This window comes from Xiphophorus couchianus, chromosome 18 (genome assembly GCF_001444195.1).
Source record: "Xiphophorus couchianus chromosome 18, X_couchianus-1.0, whole genome shotgun sequence".
NCBI classification, from domain to species: domain Eukaryota; kingdom Metazoa; phylum Chordata; class Actinopteri; order Cyprinodontiformes; family Poeciliidae; genus Xiphophorus; species Xiphophorus couchianus.
In genome coordinates, this window is record NC_040245.1 from 25,820,887 (window position 1) to 25,838,712 (window position 17,826).

The window sequence follows — 17,826 nt, forward strand, 5'->3', positions numbered from 1 at the left end:
TTGAACTGAATTTCCTTTTCTTTTTATCTTAATTCTTACTCTGTCTCTGATTGTAGCCATCAGTTTTTAGCGACTGTAACCCAATGCTACTCTCTTCCTCGAATTTTCTTTGGTTCCTTCCCTTTTTGCAGTGAACACCTGTGTAGGAGCCTGTAGTCTGTCTTTTTCTTCAAAATGTTGACCGACCTGACATCAGCCTCTCTGCCTCTAAGCCGCGACTCCCGTAGCACTAGAAGATCATGTATTTCATTGAAAAATCCTGACCATGCCAATAATCCTCCAAACTCCATGCTCTAAACCTTAAATCCTTCAGAGACGATCCTCTTCAAACCCTCACATCTTGTCCTCTCTCTCTCTCCCTCCCCCCCAGTTTGACTTTCTTGTGCTGACGTTTACAGTACAGCGTCCCTTTGCGAGAGGACTGGTGCGGCTCGTTCCATCTGCCCTTCCCGGCTCCATCTGCTGAACTCTGCACATCTCTGTAGGGTTTGTTACCTTTTTTGTGTGTGTGTGTCCTCCTGATAGGGAAACGTCTCGAACTCCGGAAATCATTATCTCTCCAAGTCAGCAAGGTATTCTTTGGAGGAAATCCTCAAACTCATGGGTAAATAAATAAATCCCAGGTTTTGACCTTCCTTATCAAGCTCTGCCTCCGCCTTTAAAGCAGAAGGAGGTCACCGTGCCACCGGAGCACAATATTACCAGAGCACTTCTCTGGATTTTTTTTTCCCCCCCTCTCTTTATTCATGATCTCTTTCATACATTTGCTGTCACATCGCTGCTTTTGGATTTATCCAACAACCCCGCCACCTACAATAAGGTCCCACCTCTGTCTCGTGGGTTGCAGCGCTTATGCACCTTGGAAGCAAAATGAGAGCATTAGTCATATTGCCAAAAGCAACATCTGTTTAAAGTGACAAAGTGATTCTTGCCCACTGGGAGGAAAGATGGAAGCAATCATAAAGTCGGAGAGTAGCTCGGGGAGGTTGAGCGGGGCAACTTTAACGGCGCTGGCTGGATTCAATTGCTGAATTTGATTTCAGCTGTGTGTTGACAGCTAATGTTGCTTTTTTTCCATTTCTTTATGCTGGATTTTGGCTTTATAAACCCAGAAAAATCTGTCAGGATCAGCGCACTTGATTTACAGAGGTTAGGCCTCTCGCATGCCTTTCAGTTTTGGAATGTCACTCACTTTTAATGCCTTTCTGGTAACCTGAAACATGCGCTTGGGCTTTTCCACAACCAGAGAACCACTGGAATTGTGTCATTATTTTCATCCAAAGGTTTGTTTTCTGATATGCCATTTGACGGGACCTTTGATATGCTCTCATATTCTGAAGAAGATGGAGAGCCAATTTGTCTTTCTCCGCAGACCGATGCCTTAGGACAGATACTTCATGTTCTGTGTCCATTGTTGCTTATTATGGGAGGGCGCATTGGTAATTTCAGACTGTAAACAACGTCAGGATTCATAAGATGCACAGAGCCTTACTAAAGTATCCATATCCTTTGAACATTACCAATGTTTTTATGTTACAACGAAACATTTATTTTAGTTCAATGTATTTTATTGGATTTCTATATGATAGATAAAGTAATGCATAACTGTAAAGTGAAAGGAAAAGGTTGTTTCCCCCCAGTGCAAATCAAATTTTGAAGAAAAAAAACCAGGAGAAATCTTTGAATTTGGTGTAGATCTGTATTCAGGGCAGGTTTATGGATACCTTTGCAGAGGGAGACACCAACATAAAAGAAACACGGTAGGTTTTATTTTGGATGGAACCTGAGACAACAGACAAAAACAAAAAAACGAGTAGTGCAAGCAATAGTGTTTTTAGTTAGCAATATGCTAACTAAAAAGCCAACTGAGCCAACCTTAAAGCACTAATCATAAATATTAGTTTTGCTAATGCTAAAGCCCCACACCAACATCCCTTAGGAGAAGCTAATACTTTAGTGCTAACGCGTTAAATTCAGCTATGACGTCAACATGGCATTTGACTTTGCCTGTTGTTAATTTTTAACAGTCAAAAACTAAAACTTCAAATTTGATTTAACTAATGGTTTACCAAACAGCTAAGAAAATTAGCTAAGTACGCTAAATGTTTTCAAAATTAGCAAAAGTGCTAAATGAAAAATTAGCGCATTATCATGTCGCTGTCGAATAATATGGAAGGCATCTAATTTTAATATGTATAACTGATAAATTATTTCCTAATTGTCCAGCCACCTGGATTTCAAGCGACGGCTTTAGTAGCACAGCCAGCCATCAAACACACGCAAGAACCGATCAGAACTGACCACGGAAACTGAAGCAGCAGAAGCTGCACTTCTGGTTTTACTATAACCAGGTTGTATTTAACAACAGAGAGCATTCTATGATACTCTATGCAAATCGGAGGTTTTTCCAAATGTATTTAATCTACGTTCTCTGCAATCATTTACGCCTGCTGACAAATATCTAAAAATACTGGAGCAAAAAAGAACTGTGTTGTTTGTTTTTTTTACCCTCCAGGGCTGATATTAAAACTCCTAAACATTTTGGTTTCCCTCTGAGATTAATATTTTGGGTTATGTTGAAAATTCATTTTCATTTTATATACCTTACTGAAAATGGCAAACTTGGAGTCGTTTTCCTCAAAAAACATGTCATCAGAAGTTTGTCTGGTGCCTTTACGCGTCATAAAATGATCAGAATTTTCAGCTTTGGCCTGACGACAAAGTTACCAAACACAGAGCAATTTTTGGGTCAATCGATGGCTAAATCAGCGCCAAATCTCAAAATTAGCTCACCAAAAAGATGATTCCATAAAAGGTTTTGACTTTACCCAACATTCTTATTTCATATTTCCATGTTTCTTGAATGTTATGAACTACAAATTGAAACGACAACAATAAAATAAATAACAAATGTGCAAAGAAGTGGGTAAGCATAAGCAGTGTTTCAAAAGAGCTTATGTTTTCTAAACAATAACATTATGTTTTATTAATTTGGTGTTAAAAGATGAGCATGTTTTCTGGTAACGAAGTGACACGGAGTAAAACATCTGATTTTTACTTTTGTGTTGAATGTCTGTTTTATAATAAATTTACCACCAATGACTAAGAAAACATTTTCACTTTTCTGCTAAATTCACCAACTGCACAATTCCTGTTTAAGTTGTATAAGATAAGCAGTATATCAAAAGAGCAGAAGAGATGCATTTTGAACAATAACAATATTTGTTGTTAATCTGTTGCTAAGAGACGAGCGTGTTTTCTGGTAACCAAGTGCCACAAAGTAAACATCAGATTTTTACGTTTGTGTTGAATGTCTCCTTTAAAATATTTTTTACCACCAATGACAAAGAAAACATTTCCACTTTTTGGCAAAATCCACCAGCTGCACAAGTCTTGTTAAGTAGTAAGTAGTATAAGATAAGTAGTATTTTAAGAAACCAGAAGAAATCTTATGTTTTATAAACATTAACAATATTTGTTGTTAGTTGGTTGCTAAGAGACGGGCGTGTTTTTTGGGAACAAGTGAACTTCTGATTCTTCCTTTTGCAAAATTTACCAACTGTAAATGTCTTGTGTCTAAGCAGATAAGCAGTGTTTCAAAAGAGCTTATGTTTTCTAAACTATAACATTAATTTGGTGTTAAGAAATTAGCTTATTTTCTAGTAACAAGGTGCCACGAAGTAAAAATCAAATCTTTACTGTAGTGTTGAATGTCTGTTTTACAATATATTCACCACCAATGACAAAGAAAACATTTTCACTTTTCTGCAAAATTCAGCAACTGCACAATCCTTAAATTGTAAGTAGTATAAGATAAGTAGTATTTCAAAAGAGCAGAAGAAATCTTATGTTTTATGAACAATAACAATATATTTTTTTGCTGAGACAACAAATGTGTCCCTTAGCAAAGTGCCACGAAGTAAACATCTGATTTTTACTATTGCAACATCTACCAACTGTAAACTGTTGAAGCAGATCTAAAAGTATTAAACCCCACCCCTTCTCCAGCAACATCACAACTTGTAACAATATGCCTCCATTTTGCTCTCAGATTCTTTATTAATCCAGTGCGTCCAATAATCTGCTTACAATAGCCACAAAAGTGGCTTTAAAGGTATTAACAACAATAACAATGATAATATTGATGCTAATTATGCTATAAAAACAACCACAACATAACATGTCGGGATAATTTCTTGTATTTAGTGTAGGCCATTCATGCAGAAGGATGAATTATCTAATGTTTGGACATTTCTTCAATTCCACAGTCAAATCTGTTTCATAGATTCACAACACAGAAACAAACAAAACAAAAAATCTTCTTGCGGTTCTGATCTCTCAATCTTTGAGTTTACATTTCCCACTGGATAAACCGATCAGCTGACAGATGGGAGGTTTCGGACTTAGGTAAGGCGCAGTACACAATAGCTGTCAAACACAAAGACTGCAGTCTTTCGTAACATAGGGTAACATTTTTAATTTTTCATTTGTAACATACCCACGGGGCGTGTTACAAATGAAAAGGTAACTGAAGTCTTTGAAGGACCCCCAACGAGTTAAGAGGACAATTACAACGAAGTGAGACTCCTTGGAAACAGAGCATGAAAAAGTGAACTTTGCGGCAAACCGCGAGCTACAACTTCCCACTTTTTGTTGCTTTTTGGGGGGAGCTCGAAGTGCGTTATTGAGATGCTGATATGTGAGGCCATTAGGAGCAATTAAAATGTCCGGCACTTATCCTGCTGTTCTCTCGCTGTTTGGACAGTAGATGAGCTCAGTGGTGGAGCTGGGAGCAGGAAGCCGGCATTAGCGCCACGCAGAGCAGCAGCTCTCTGATTTACAGTTCCCAGAGCTGGTGATGGAGGAGAGCATTACGTCACAGCTGATAGATCAGAGAGTCGTACAGCCGAGCGGAGCTCCATCAACTGCTGCCGACAGTAGCCTTAGTGCTGACAACCAGTGAAAATTGATTTATAAAAAAAATAAAAAACATATCCTCCGTGCCTCTATGCGCTCTGACACAGAACAGGGTAAGCGCTTACAGCCAGAGAAAACACATACGTACACACACCGACTGAATACTGCAGGAAGCCATAATTCTTGGGGCGAGGAAACAAACGCATTCAATAAAACCCGTGAAGACTTTATTGTAGCAACAGCCAGATCTGGGAAAGCGCAGATACTCCAATAAAAAAAAAAGCTTACTGGGAAAATAAAAACACAGAGTAGAGCGGAGAACGTGCGAGAGCAGCTTAAGCTGTCAATCTGCATGTTTTCCTGTCAGTTATTGTATCGGTTATTTCTTCCTGGGTGGCAGCTACTGCCGTCTCAGACCCGCTTTCCAATGACTTGTAAGGCTCTGGGACCTGCAGGCTCTGAGCTGCCAGTGGGTCTGCTTTAGTTCAATTTGTCTCCCGCACAACAGTTCTTCAGGTGCAATATCTAACACAGAGTATTCAGTCAGCAGTTTTCTCTTATCATATTCAAAATGCTGCTTATCTTGTCACCTGTTGATGCATTTGCCCACTTAAAGATTTTTTTTTTTTAATTTTCACTTCTTTTTTCCCCGCTTGTTATGTTTACTGGAGTTTTCGTCGTCTGATATGAATTATCCGTTCGATTATCTGAAACATTCTGGTGTGGCGAAAACGCACAATGAGGCGCAGTTTGTAAGGAGCCGAATACGTTTTCACAGCTCTGCAGGTTGTTCCTTTTGAGAAATGTGAGTATTCGTAACTCAGGTGGGATAGTGTCGAACCGAGAGGCAGCATAACAGATCTGATTCATTAACAGTCAGAGGCAGACATGCTATATTCAGGGTTGTGTGTTTTAACTGTGACTTCCCAAGAGACTGGAACTGAGAATTAGCTCCAAGACAAAAAAAAAAAAAAAAGCTGTTCCATCAGATGAAATGGAGACTTCTGGTAAATAATTGTGTCTTCACAGAACAAAATATTAAAAAAAACTTTCTTTTTTTTTGCTTAGAAATGCTGCATGACACTGATCTACAGTGAGTCTTTATTTGATGAAGCAAAAACAGAAGATAATGATGAATATTTCATCCTGGTGTTAAACGAAGCCTTTTTTCCCTAAAAAAAAACCAAACAAAAACAAAAACATATGGAAAGCTTCAAAAATACTTGCATCACCCTGGAAAAAGTTTGCAAAAATGTGCCTAGGGACATGGTTCATGTAAAAATGTACCTAAACATCTGAAAGTTGGAATTGATTTATTTATTTTTTTACAGAAACCACAGGCAGAATTTGGCTCCAGTTATTAGGAAGAAATTTTAATTTTATACTTTAATCTACTTAAACAATTAAAAGGCATTTCCGCTCGGTTCCGCTGATTACTGCTAACATATCAGCTGTGAAGCTGAAATGAAACGTTTCTAACTGCTATCGCATACTGGCGCATTAATCCATGACCCAACATGAGCCTATTTTCTTTTAATTCGCAATGCGCCGTGTGTGTTTATCCTGGAAAATTAAAAGGGCCGGCCAAATAAAAAGCCCAGCAACAACAGGACCAACGGATGTGCTGCGGGCCCTGCATACCAACCGCTTATCAACACAAATGCTAATGTGACCTTTAATATTAGAAACAAAATTATGAATGAGATTCAAATTCAATAGCTGGCAGACATGAAGCATATCCTCCATATCCATGAAAGCGGACCTACAGCACCCGAAGTGTGAGCGGAGTAGGTTAATTGAAGTTAGCCTTTGGTTGAAATACGAATAGGAAGCTGGATTAACAAAAGGAGACGAATGGAGATGAGTTATGATACGAGTTCCAGCTCAGATATTTTTACTTCATTAGCGAGAGTATGGAGGAGATATTGCTGAGTGTGCCGGATGCTTTAAGGTTATTTGTACTCGCCAGCAACAGAGGAACGTCATAACAGTGTCGGATTTAAAAAAAAAAATGTTAACAGCGGGTTCAGTGGGCAGGATTAGGTTCGATCCGTAAAGAATAAAAGCTACTATATGAATATGTGCAGCTGGAAATTACTAATAAATGTTATTTTTTGGAAAATGGTAAGAAAAAAAAAATACATAAAACAAATACGTGTTTTGAGTTCAAAAACATCACTGTGGCAAACCTTTTTCTTTTTTCCATTTTCCAAATTGCACTTTTTTCCCCCCCATTTTTATTTTTCAGAATTCAATTTTTTCAATTTTAACCATATTTATTAGCCCCAAAAACTATGTAATTACGGTGTAAATAAAAAGAAGAAGAAAAAAAAGTAAATAAATAAATAAATAGGGGTCAACATTTGCTGTATAACAGTATAAAAGACTGGTGTAGTTCAACAAAACTGGTTTTACAACGTGATTCCCCTTCAGTAATATGTGCAAATCATCACATTGACATAAAAAATTTAACTATATTTTGTGAGTGTTTAAAATGTGAAAAAAAAAAAGAAAAAGAATGCAGTTTTCATAATCAAATTTGGCAAATTAAACCAGGAGTTAATATTTCCGATCTTGAATGTATTTTCTACTTCTTTGTGTGGCTCATAGCTAAATAGCACTTCTATATTTTCCCTTCCACAGGAGAGAGTTGTAGTTATGATGACAATATCAACAGGTAAGCCGGCAGTAGAGGATCGCGGTGGCTGGGTTTAAAAGTACAACAAATGTCACGAGCTCGTCAAAATGTTCTGCGCGCAAATATAATCTGCAGCGCCACTGGTCATCGGCAGGACGACACTTGGATGAAAGCCTGGCCAGAGGATCATAAGTTAGCATGTCAACTCTTAAACGCATTTTCTTTTTTCCCTGCCGTTATTCAGCTTTGTGCCTCTGTGATTGCAGATTAAAAGTCTGACAATCTTCAGTCGACTGTGAGTGGATGTGCAGCCGGGTGGGTGCGTCTTAGAGACTGGGGGAAAAAAAACCTGTGTTTAATCTGCACGTTTGTTCATTAATCCTCTTGCATGCTGCTTATTTATTTAGCAAAAGTTGGGCCATAATTTAGAAAAGCCTGAACACCCACTACTAAATAACTGCAAAGTCGGTTATGAGTTGTCCTTTGTCTATGTGATGTAATTGTGTTTGTGTGGAGCATCAAAGGGAGCCTAAAACCATAAATTACTTTAAAATAATTACTTAAAAGCAGTGGCAAGAGTGACTAAGATTAGTGAAATGGACTCAGAGGAAAGGTCAAGCAATGTTTATTTACACGGGGTGGAAAGGAGCCCTGTAGCACACATCAGCAATAAAACTAAAATCCTTGAGTCATTCATAATTCTTTGTTTTTTATATATTTCTAGCGTATTAAAACTGACCGTAGACCAACGAGAAACAACATCCGTCTCCACCAGTAGAAACAAAGGCTGGCGAGGGAGCAGCTGCCACGTCTTCGAACAAAAGAAACGGAACCAATTAACGCTGAATACTGAATACAGTTAACACTTCTAATTTCAAAAATATGCTGCTAACCAGACGTGAGGCTCTTGTTATGATCTCGACTAAAATCACCGCCACACAAATCACCGCAAAAACACAAAACTTCAAGTATTTGTTCCTTCTAATTTCTGGTGCAAATATCTTAGCACACTTGAAATGAGACAAAGCTAACTTATAAGTAACTTTTCAGCAAGGCATAGGCGCTTGTTTTAATTCAATAATTCCTTAATATTTATAAAGCCTTATTCCACTGGCAGATTATTTCACTTACAAAACGGGAACATGTGTTGTTATAAGTGAAATAATCTGCCAGTGAAACTACTACTTTCTCATCAATATAAAAGGGATTGTTTACTCAAAAAATCCTTAAAATTCTGTTGAAAAGTTACTTGTGCATTAGTTTTGCCTTATTTTAAGTGTACTAAGATATTTGCACTGTAAGCAAGGCCAGAAATATTTGGTAAGATTTTGTGGTTTTGCAGCGATATCTTGGTTTGCAAACATTTAAAAAACAGAGCCACCATTCAAAGATGCTGATTTTTGCCCTGCCGTTTCATGCCTGTGTAGTTTTGGTTGTTTTATGGCTGAACTCGTTCAGGTGCGAAATGAAGCCGCCTGCTGTCTTTGCACAGGTTACGCGTCGTTTCGTACCTGCAGATTGTCGCTTCGGAAAGCATCTTTCGGCGACATCTACCAGCATTGGGTCGCTCATATATTCTATATTGGTCCAAGTCCCATTTTTGTGGGACTTAAACCCACAAAGATGGTAAATAGAACTAAATGATTCCACAAGCATTCCTTGAAAATAAATTGTGCTGTAGAAGTCAACATTTTTATTATTTATCCCTAAACATAAGCTGCTTAATTTCTGTTGCACAGGCAGCCTCACTGCAGTCAGCTGCATAAAATATATTCTCCTCGTAGCTTTTCCAACCTGTTTGGTTTTTTTCCTAAAGTAATGCATGCATTATTCAAACTGATATGCGTGCATTACCTTAAAAAGAGATTCTTAGTTTCCCACACAGTTACTCTGTGGTATTAGTCATCAGAAATGTTTCCAAACAGCTAAATTTGTCTTTATTTTTCCCCTAACCAAGGTAAATAAATGTCTATTAGCTTTCTTTTAGCCAGCGAACTGCCGTGACGCTGTGGAAACGCAGCAAAGACTAAAAATTGGAGTTGTGAAACTTTCCGGTTGATGTTGCTATCGGCTACTCTGAAGGACAAAAGAAGCAAACCAACTCTGACCTTCAGATTTCTCTTGTTTCACATCAACTGTTGTGCTTCACTCCTGTCGTGTGAAACGTCAATCTCGGCGTCATTTCAACACGTTCCCAAAGCGCAACGTGCTCTCAAGCACACCGGGTCGCCGCTACTGTCGGCGCCATCTTGGCGAGCAGAAACAGGCACGTTCAAATCCCCCTTTTCGAACCACAATGAAAACTTTTATCAACCGGTGTCCCCACGCCGAGACACACGAACGCGTCCCTCTACATACGGAAGCGTCCCGTGAAGCCCGAAGAGGAGCAGCAGCGATGGCCGGGATGTCTTGGAGGAGCCGGTCACGTTTCCAATTAGCCCGCACAGCTGCGGAGCGGCAATTTCGGTTAATCAGATGTCGGAACACAAAGGCTGGCTGATAGGGATTATTTCTGAAATGTTTCGATGATGACACACTGTGTGCGATGTGTGTTTGCACCGCGCTACGTGCTTATTAACAGCAATCTATAGACTTCCTGAGGGGCCACTGGAGTCGGGTGGCTCATTTAAACATATGGCTCCCTGGCAGAAAGGAATCAGAGGGGAGCACTTTGCCGTAACAACCACCCCGAACCCGCCACTGACAGTTATGTGAGGAGATAATCTCCTCAGCTGTACGTATGCGCACGTAAAGCACAGCTGCCTGGCTCGCGAGGTTCCTGTCTCTTGTCTTTTTCTTTTTTTTTTGCCCTAAGCAAACTATTTTTCCATCCCCATCCAGGCTGGAAGCAGTGATGAGCCCAGATTGAGGTGAGAGAGGGGCTGGTCTCCTGCCTCCAGCGCCATCTGCTCCAGAAAGGACACTTTTAGACATGCTGAATAGACAATACAGCGCTGGCGAACACAGGTGGTGATTATCAAAGCAGTTACATCATCAATACAGACAGGAGGGAGAGATGACTTACTCTTTTTGGAGATGACTGGCTGAATGCGGGGCTCAAGTAATAAACTTTACTCTATTAAAAAAAAACCTGGAGATTTCTGGAGGGATTCAGTCAGAAGATGCAAAACCTTCTCAAGTATGTAAAGCCAATATAGTGTGATAAAAGAAAAAAAAAAGAGGAAGGTTAAATGGTCAACAGAGAATCTGTAGGGTTAGACCCGTCGTTACCGACTCTTAACTCGTCAAAGTGGATTAGAAACGTCGGTTGTCCGACACTTCATTCCTCATAATTTCTCTCACATTTTTCAGAAAGACTCACGAAAAGTTCCACACTTACTCTAATGCATATCTGAAACTGATTCATATCTAAAAAAAAAAAAAAAAAAAAAAAGTGCAATACATGACCAGCAAGAAAATCTACAGAAAGTTGAGACTTTCTTTGAAGATAAGATCCTTCAAAGTGCAACTTGATGAAGAGCGAGACGTTCTTAAAGTTGCACCGGAGGTCGAAGCTCGTTTCTAAATGTCTAAAGACATGTCCTGTTTCTTTAAAACCTCTGCAGGTTTCTGTGTGAAAGCGTCGCTTCGTGCGCAGTCCAATCCATTGTGTCCAACAATGAGTTCACAACGTTTAAAGTTTAGATTGGAGGTGTCATTTCAGATCATATGAAGTGTTTTGCATTCATCAGCATTGGACATTTCTTACTGTTCCTTCATTCTTCTGTAAATGACTTACTTGTATTTGTGTCTTACGAAACAGTTTTGTGACTGAACACAAAATACTTGCTTTCAAAATCACATTTTGTCGATGCAATTATGTCAGACTTAAAAGATTTCATTCGTTTATGATGTTATTAGGTGTGTAAAATGTTTTTAAACAATTGACCGGCAAGTAACTTGATGAAATTCTCCGTCATAATATGACAACAATAAACTACAATAAAGTATTCAGTAAAATTATTACCAAATGGAAAATCAATGTTAAATTACATCAAAATAGCAACAAAACAAAAGACAAAAACAAAAATCTAGTTGTTTTTGACCCAATGTACAAAGAAAGCAGCTGTTGCTAAAACCTCTCTTTGCTCTTGCTTGACATCAGTTGAAACGTCATCTCACAACAACCGTCTGCCTGCATCTTCATATCTTGAGCGACAAGTCACCGAGCCGCCCTGAAACAACTATTAATATCGCAGGTTTCCGAAGAGGTCGTGAAAACGCATCGTCTGATCCAGATCGCTCAGACCCTTTGAGTGAGACGGCATTTTTTTTTTCCCCTCCTGGAGAAACACTGGAGCAGAAATTGTGAAACATCCTGCTCTATCTGATGCAAACAAATCAATTCCTGTGTTCCTTTTCCGTTTTCTGTTCTGCAATGCTCTTTTAAGTGGATTATCCCCTCACTCCCCCCAACCTCCTTCCACCAAACAAATATGTAACCACATTTCTGCTTGTACGAAATGCAGCTACGCAGAAAAAAACCCATTACGACCCTTTTACACTGCCGCCACTAGGCTCATGTGTTATATGGGCCAGACCTTGACATTTTGCTGTAACTTTACAAGGCAGTTATTAGAATTTGCTTAAACACAAGAACATTTTAAAAAAAAAATCAAATAAAAGACGTTTTTATCGCACTGGTTTTTACTGCTGTCCTTTTAATTCTGATGTGTTGGAAAGAATCAAATCCACAGGACGTGTTTGATGCTCCTTCCTCAGAGCCAGCTGAAGCTGGAAACGTCCAGGACTCTGACAGAGAGAAACGGATTTCAAGCTATTAGATCAGAGCAGCGGGCCAACCTTTTGAACCCACGAATGAGAGAAGCTCCAGTTAAGAGGGAAGGGTAAGGAGGCAGGGGGGTTGCGGTAAGTGGGGTCCGTGGAGGGAGTTTCCGTACCAGTGGGCTCGTCTTACAGCCTCCCCTGACGGACGCCGCCGATGTCCCCCAGGGTCCAGATGGGATTCAGTGGTCAGCTCGGTGACAGCTGGTGAAGGACCGGTCAGGCCTCATGCATAATGGAGCCTCAAAGACCACGGCGCGCAGCGAGACCGCCGCACTGATGTGGAAGCGGCTCCGTCTCCGTGTCAGGACCGGAGGGCTCGCTGGAATTTCAAGCGCCGCTTAAAAGGTCTACGCCCTGCTAGCGGGGCTTTATTTCGATTTTATTCAACTTTTGTACTCCGTCTGTCGGTCGGTCGCCATTTTCATTTTTCATTTGAAGCATGTTTGATTTCCATTTTGGGCTTGTCGGCTGCGGCGTCGTGCGATGTGGTCACAGCGCGGCTGAGGCCAGATATTTACGAACACTTATAGGCCTGTCGCAATGAGGAATAAATCACATCAGAAATTGAAATGAGCTCAATAATTTCCATTTGCGTGGTTTATCGTTTTTCTCTTTCTACCAAAAACTGGGTGATAAAAGTCTTCAATCTGGCGCTTTAGACTCAACTGGCTCCTTTTCCTGGAGGACCGTTTTGTTTACAGAGACTTCACATTTCACTTTATTTGTTGCTTCTGTTGTTTTATTTATTTATATTGAGCATTTAACATGCCTTCAAATTCTAGAGTTAAATATTTATTAGAAATTATAGAATGTGTCCTGGCATTATAATGCCATTACAATTAAATTTCTTGAAGATGGTCTCAAAACAACAATATTATTGTTTATCACAATAATTACTGGAACAATTTATCGTCCAGCAAAATACAAAGTGGTACACACATCCATCCATCCATCCATCCATTTTCTGTTCACCCTTGTCCCTAATGGGGTCGGGAGGGTTGCTGGCGCCCATCTCCAGCTACGTTCCGGGCGAGAGGCGGGGTACACCCTGGACAGGTCGCCAGCCTGTCGCAGGGCAGTGGTACACACACACACACAAAAAAAGACAAGCTACCTGTACTTAATATAGTCTGACATTAAATTTGACTAAAATTATTTTATTGCAGGTTAGTTACGTTTACCATGAACATTTCCTTTTGCTAGATGCCAGGCTAATCAGAAAGATGTTTGTTTTTAAAGTCAGAAGTTGAAAGCTGAATGGGTGTAATAGCACTGTTGTATCAATCTTATGATTGAATGAATTTAAATAAATAAATAAACAGGATAAAAACAAAGAATGTCTTTGTGGTTAAGCTCGTATGTCTATTTATTCAATAATGAGGCAGCAAAAAGAGGGTTTGAATCGAAAATGCTGCTTATTTTGCAAAAATGTGGATTTTGAAAATGTAGAGTCTCACCACTATTTTTATTATCTAAGTTAATTTGATGATCACATGTGGATTAAAAAAATGGACACTTCCTTGTGTAGCACAATGAAGGAATCTAAAAAAAAAAGAATCAAGATGTCGGGAAGATAATTATTGTCTGGTTTATCTTATCTGCAAGCATGAATAGCATGAGAATGTAAAGCTATCATAGAATTCATAGTTTTGGTGCAAAATGTGCAGATTGATCCCAACAAAAGCAAAAGTCACTGTTTCTGAAGCTGTGCTGGTATCCACAGTGTAACCAGTCATTGGCTGAACTAGTAATGCTAATCATGCTAGTTAAGCTAATTCAGAACTACAATTCAGTAATAACATTTTCCTGTGAATAAGAAATACCAAGACCTTTTTTTCTTTTTCAACTCCTCTCACACACACATACACACGAGACCAGATTGGTTCCCATTCCCATACGAAAGGATAGAAATAGTAGTCTTGACGCTGTTTATCTGTCCTTTTGCGTGATGGTAGCTAAAGAGAAATCGACAACAGCGGGTCAAGGCTTTAGAGAAGCCAAGAGACCAGAAATGGGTCATCGGTGCGTCTCTGAAAACGGTCCCCACTTCATTCACTGATTTTGTTTCCAAAAGCTCTCGAGCAAATGCAGGCATTCATCTTGCAGCATTTTATCCGAAGCCTTTTTTTTTTTTTTTTTTGATGAGACTCCAAAAAGACTTCCATTAAGGAAATTTCTGTTCAGCGGAACATTGCAACACTCCAGAGTCTGATTAACATTTTGAAGTCAAACAGAGGCTTTAATTTGTCTTGACAGGGAGCCGGCGCCGAAAACTTTGCAGTCTTCCTAAAGCCTCCGCTGATTAGCTTGTCAGCTGATTGTTGTAACGTCTCGTCACGCAGTAAATTCGGACAGTCAAATGTAATGTCTTCACAGCTTTAGCAGAGCAGCTACGGTCTAAAGGCTGTGCCAATGTCATAAGTGGTCTACAAAGTAAAGAGGGCATTGTCATACGTGCTAAAACTGTTCTTTTTTTAAGCCATATTGAGTGTAAAAAATAGCTCTACGAAGCCAAAATCGCTTATTTGATGCAAAAATGTGTAAAATCTGTAATAAGTAGGGCAAATCTGAAGAATCAGATCTTTTTGTAAGGGTCTAAAAATACCTCACACGTTACAGAATAAGGGGTTGGGCAACCAACATTTTCATTTCACAGATCAGAATAACATTAGCAAATACCTAAGGCTTTAAAGTGTAACATGCGTACTGTTTTTATGTTCCCTCCCTCCAGAAAAAAAAAGGGGAGAGAGAGAGAACGCCCCACTGTTTAGCAGATAAAAGCTCCACTTTGTCCACCCAGCAAGTTGCTAACATTGTCCCTCTGCCATCAGCTGCTGGGCAGATGGTGCAGAGTGCATTTATCAGAGCTTCTTACCTGAAAACAGCAGCTGCAGAAAACAACCGCGGCAGCCAGAACACAAAAGTTGCATCCATAAAACCAAGAGAGCAAAGTGAAAGACTCGGAAAGGCAGCGGAGAGCCTGAGAGTGAACTACAAAGACATAATATTGATTACGGCAACTTCAAGGTGTCCCAAAATATACGGCGGGCAGCGGGAGGAGAAACCGCCGGCTGTTTTATCTTATTGAACTTTCATCTGTGTGTCGGTGATGCAAAAAGTATTCGCTCCCTAACAGATTTCTTCTGGGGTTATTTTTGTTTGTTTGTTTTTCTCTCACATTTACATATGTCACAAATCAAAAATCAAATGTTTGACTGGGGGGATAACACATAAAAGAACAGTGACTGGCCACGTAGTCCATGCTAGCCTGATTGCTGCTGGACCTGCAGGCTGAAGAAATCCGTTACAGAGATTTCTTTAGCCAACATCCTGTATTACAACAGGAAGTTGGCTAAAGAACTAAAACGGGAAGGAATCATAACAATCAAACATGGTGAGGATGCCTGTGCTTTCTTTAAGATCAGGGTTGTTGTTGATGAAGCCAAGATTTTTGCTCACTAGGAAAAATGTCCAGATTCAACGGCAGGACCAGGATTCAAACTACATCACCACGTCCAGCTCTGAGTGATTAAAAAAAAGATTCAACTTAAAGCTCTGTGGAGAGGCTTTTTTAAAGTCCAGATCAAAATGGCATAGTTGCAATGATGGCATAGTTACTTTGAAAAAGTAACTTTAATCGGATTACTGGTTACTCCTTGAAAAAGTAACTCAGTGAGATTACTGACTACTTGATTTAGAAAGTAACTAAGTTACATTAAAAGTAACTTTTTTAGTTACTTTCAGCAGCTGCTAACAACAACGCTGTGAAAATTACATTGATCTTTGCCAAAACTTAATTGTAAGCTATTTTATAATAGTAACATCAACAATGTGTCTCCGCTTATAAGGTTGAACTGAAGGGGAGATTTTTTAATGGTTACAGTACAAAAATAAACCATTAGTAATTTGTGCATGTTTTTGTGTGGTCCACTATTGTCTGGAAAACTCTAAGAAAGATTTTAACCCGCCCCCCCAGCCTCCAGGTTGTGCGTTACGGCCCTGCGTTTGGTGCGCAGCGCTCCTCCTGCAGCTCCACAATTCAGATGGCTGCTGCACAGATTTGTGACACTTATCTTAATATTAATAATTATAATGGCGTTTAGTTGCACAACTTTACGGACTCGTTCATTCGTGGCTGTTTTCACGTTTATTGCGCTGTTCAGATTAGTTTCGATGTTTCCAATGTTCTGGATAGCTCGACGTAATTGACAGGTAATATATTAACTTGACATTAACAAAGACACAGCGGGACGGATCATCCAGGAAATGACGGACATTCTGGGGTTTATGTCTGCTTATTTCCAAGCCTAAATGAGCAACTTCACGTTCAAAAACGAGCCCAAAAAGCGCGACCCGAGACTCATTAAGTTAGCTAGCGACTTTAAATTTTTTTTTAAAAAAGCCCACAGCCGCTTATAATAATCGGACTTGGCGACAGAAACTCAAAGTAGTTCCTGTTTTTCTACCAACAAAATGCGCATCTCTCTCTTCCCTCCATTGTTTACGTTTCTGTCGCTGCTGATACTGTCGCATAAAAATCACTCGACAAGACGTGTAGAGGAAATTAAATTAAATTCCAACAGAAAATAGTAACGCAAAAATGATTTTGATAAGTAACTGTAGTCTGACTACTGGATATAAAATAGCAACGCGTTAAGATTACTCGTTACTGAAAAGTGTTTGTTCAGTGAGATTATGAATAAACACGAGTGAATTTGAAAATATGATTAAACATAGTTACAGTGTGTAGCTTTCTGATAAAAGCTCACACGTCTTCATGTGACTGCTGTCATAAAAAAAGTCCATTACAAATGGGAATGTTTCTCCAACAGCAGTTTCCGTGTTTGTGGGGCTATAACATATTAAAGGAAAAATGATTCAACATGTCCCCAAGATTTGATTTCATTTTGCATCGATTACATTTCAAAGCCTGATTTTATTACGTTATTACATAATGCATTGTAAGCGTTACAAGGTACAATTTCCTTAAGCTGCTGTACTTTTTTTTTTTAATAGTTTCAATCTCCCATTTAATAATATATAATTTTGCTTATTTTTTTAAGTCACAAGGAATTCAAGGTTTGATCTCTATTCAAAACTTTTTTTCCCCCCTTCAGTACGATTCACTGGCTCACACAGTATTCATACATTTTTTTTTTGGGAGAGAGAGAGAGAGCAACCTAAATCCACATCCTCTGAGCGTCGGCCGCCTCGTTCCCCCCTCGTCTTCGCTCTTCGACGCGTTGAAGAAATAGAGCGACCGGCCGGCAGCTCTTCTGTTGTCAGCGGATACACCGCAGTACATCACCTCAATCAGTTATCCCAGCCCTCGCACAGGCAGCCATCGCGGCTGGCGACCCGACCCACACAGCAGCGGGAAAGTGCTTACCTAAGAGAAAAAGACAGAGAGGACATTAAATCAGGGGGCATAATATTCTAGTGAGCGCCGAGCTCGCTTTCACAGATTAGCCAATCTCTCCTCT

At 39.6% G+C, this 17,826-nt stretch overlaps 1 protein-coding gene and 1 long non-coding RNA gene across 4 annotated transcripts in view; one reads left to right on the forward strand and one right to left on the reverse strand.

The window, feature by feature from the left end:
- Positions 1-17,826, reverse strand: part of cadm1b (cell adhesion molecule 1b) — a 260,038-nt gene that overhangs the window by 150,952 nt on the left and 91,260 nt on the right. The gene's annotated exons all lie outside the window — the stretch shown is intronic.
- Positions 3,287-10,949, forward strand: LOC114161904 (uncharacterized). Its single transcript, XR_003599101.1, has 2 exons — positions 3,287-3,403; positions 10,397-10,949. It is a non-coding gene; the product is annotated as an uncharacterized LOC114161904 (long non-coding RNA).